The following is a 3,394-nucleotide window of genomic DNA, read 5'->3' as shown; positions in this document are numbered from 1 at the left end:
AAAGCCTTGGTTGTTCTTAGGTGTAGCCAAGTCAGTTCCATCCTCATGGCACCCTGTGTAACACAGAAGGGAACCCTGCCCTGGTCACGTGCCAGCCTCTCCATTTTACCTTTATCCGGCCTATTGTTTCAGTTACTGTGTCTGTCCACCTCGTCAAGGGTCGTCCTATTTTGCACCACCCCTGTGCTTCTCCATGCAGATGCTGCTCTCCCGAGAGTGGCTGATGGTCAGACAGGCTGACCTTCTGTCTAGCAGGCCAGTGTGAACAATGGTGAGATGGCACCGGACCTGACCACGTTTTGTTCTCTTGTGCAGAAGGTCACTGTGGGTCACACCTGACTCCACTGCCAAGACTCCACTGAGTCAGATTCTACTTGAATTTCTTTCTTTTTATGGTTTGGATTTTATAAACACATAATGGAGCTTCAAAAACTCAAGGAAAAATGGAATTAAGTGAATATAGAAGTTATCCAGGGACTTTTGTAGCCTATTTGTATAATACAGAATTAGATACATAAGTATAGGGTTTTCAGAATATTCAGTGAATGCCTGGTTCTAATATTCAAGCCATTCTAGGACCCCAATTGCCTTCTCCATTTAGAAGCAGCCCTATGTGTACCATTTCTGAATTGGCCGAATGAGCTCACCAAGTACTTAGCAAATCGAAGTGGCCTGACATTTTAGAAAATAATTGTTTGAGCGGGGGATCCAGGGCCATGGAGCAAAGGCTGGGGCACAGAGCCTCTCTCCTGGCACCCCTAAACCTGTGGGGTAGGAGCAATCTACGACAGGCCTTCTGGAGCAAGGCTGTGGAACTCAGGCGACCGTGCCCATTTCACCAGGCCTGGGACTACAGGAGTAGCTGTCCATGGGTGTGGGCCCTCCCTCCCAGATGGTACTGGGTACAGACACCAGGTCTCCTGGGTGGGACCCAGCACAAGCACCCTGGGCTCCTACTTCAGTGCTGTGGGACCATGAGGCGTAAGCCAGGCAGCGGCCACCAGACGGGGTCAGGCTGCCCTCCTCTCCCCCAACACCTGGTATCCCCAGCGCTGCCCGTGCCTGGCTGTATTCTTCGTGCGGTCACCACTCACAGGGCAAGTGACTTGAATGTCTGTCTGAAGGTGGTCCTTGAAGTGGGCTGGGGGGCTGTGGGGGGCTGGACCACCCCTCTTCAGAGGAGCTTGGTGGGGGGCAGGGTGGGCAAGAAAAGGCACTAGAGCCAGAACACATTCGAGAAAGGAGCGCAGGGCTACGCAGAGAAACGAAGGTCTTGGTGGAGGGAAGCTAGGAGGCAGGACCCACCCGGGAGTGAAGGGCTGCATGGAGGGTGACAGACCGAGGGTGCTTGTGCTGATGGGGCACATGGACTGAGGATCATGGGACACGTACGGGACTGGGAGGCTCATAGCGGAGGGGTGCAGGCCACAGGCAGAGCTCTCTCTGAGGTGCAGCTTGGCCTATAGGTGGGTTGCCAGGAGCTGAAGTCCCTGTAGCCCTGACTGGGCCCCTTCTTGGCCGTGGGGGTGACTGTGCTGGTGGACGGCCCGTCCTGGGCTGCTGGACTGATGAACTTGCCCACCAGCTGGCAGTCGGTCTGGGTTCCGGGGCCCCTTGCTGGGGCTGGCTGCTCTTTGCCATATGCTCCTGGGGCCCCTCTTTCAACGGGGTCTTCCTCTCCTCTGCTATCTGAGCGTCGGCCTCCTCAAAGGGGTCCACGAACACCAAGTAGACTCAACGTGGAGCTCCTCCTTGGAGCAATCAGTTTTGGGGTCACTTTCCACGTTCTCCATGGCAGTCAGGGTGTCGCCTGAAAATGGTGTGCCTCTTGTCCAGGTAGGCGCAGGAGCGGAAGGCGATGAAGAACTGAGATTTGATGCTGTTGGGCCCGGAGTTGGCCATGCTGAGGACGCCCCACCCTGTGTGCGACCGGTTGGGCCGGAACTCGGCTCTGAAGGGCTTTCCCCAGAACCACTCTCCACCCGTGCCAGTGCCGGTGGGGTCACCCCTTTGGATCACGAAGTTCCGAATGGAACTGTGGAAGATGGTGACGTCATAGCAGTTCTTCTTGCAGAGCCTGATGGAGTTCTCACAGGTTTGGGGCGTCAGGTCGCAGTGCTGCTCCAGGTAGAGGCAGCCCTTGTTGGTGTACAGGCGCACGTGGCCCTTCTTCTTCACAAACTGGTATTGCAGCACGTCTTCACCGATGGCAGCTGCTTCCTGCATCGTCTCAGGAACCATGGCGGTGGAAGTGAAGGAGGCACTGACCTTCCCGGTAGAGTAGTGGGCCGCATTTAGTTGGTCCACTTTCTTCTTCTCGGGGGCCTTCATGGTGGCCGCCAGCACCTCGTCTCCCTTGAACTCCTTGCAGAGCCCCTGCAGGGTCTCGCGGAGCTCCGTGTTGGTGTTCTTCAGGTAGCAAGACGGGTCTTACCTGGACTTTTCCTCATCTGGGTCCATCACCTTCATGTTATTCTTCACGTGAAAGAAGTTGGAGACCTTGAACTTGTCCAGATGGGTGGGATCCTGCAGGGTAATGATGTCCTATTGGGAGAAGGACTCATCGGTCAGAAGATCCGGAAGTTCTTGCCCTTGATGTTCAGCTGCTCCACAGCCTCGGAGGCACAGACATTGCTGGTGGTGCGGATGGCCGCCATGTGGGTGTGCGTGGTGAATATGGAGACCGGCACGGGGCGGTGGTACTTCCCTTCGCCGTTCTTTGCAAACTTCAGGTCAATTGGAACTTCTGATCTAGTTTCTCTCCATTGCTGGGGTTGGTGCCCTATTTCTTGAGCCAGGGCAGGATGCTCCTGACAGGACCAGAGAACAGAAGGTGGGCCAACGTGGGCAGAGGGGTTCACACCACCAGATTGCCTCGTCGAGAGAGGGAGTACAACTATTAACAGTGGCCATCAGCAAGTCAAAGACGACGCCTTCGGGGGTACATAACTGGGTGGATGAAGGGCTGAGTGGTCAAAAGGTAAATGGCGAAAATTTGCTTTGGGAATGTCTGGCTTCCTACCACCATAGAAGTGAGTGTACTCAGGTAATGCTCTCCTTCTTATGCTGTCGCTTCCCCATGGCTGCAACAGGTGGCGGGGCGGTTTGACAGCAGTGAGCACCGACCCCGCTACGGGCTACAAAAGTACAGCTTCTAGAGCCCCGGCCCAAATACGGAGCACTTCCGGGAACCGCGGCTTTGGCACCAGGTTTGCATTTCTCTTGGGGACATAGCCAACATAATCTGGGTTAGGTCAATTTGAGGGTTGTCTTCAAGCTTTCTCTAAGGAGAAGAAGGAGAGAATATATTTAATGAATAATGATATAATTCTATGATCAGTAAGTCTTGCTTAACAGTTTTTTTTCACCAAAGTTGTACTGAGGAACATATAAG

At 54.4% G+C, this 3,394-nt stretch overlaps 1 pseudogene; it reads right to left on the bottom strand.

Moving 5' to 3' along the window:
* Positions 1–1,405: 1,405 nt before the first annotated feature.
* LOC101664006 lies at positions 1,406–3,081 on the bottom strand (annotated as a pseudogene).
* Positions 3,082–3,394: the final 313 nt, after the last annotated feature.

Source organism: Echinops telfairi, unplaced genomic scaffold (assembly GCF_000313985.2).
Source record: "Echinops telfairi isolate 266 unplaced genomic scaffold, ASM31398v2 ScPeMD7_7469;HRSCAF=8507_0, whole genome shotgun sequence".
NCBI lineage: Eukaryota > Metazoa > Chordata > Mammalia > Afrosoricida > Tenrecidae > Echinops > Echinops telfairi.
Note: the sequence above shows the minus strand (reverse complement) of the source record. Positions and strands in the feature narration are given on the sequence as shown.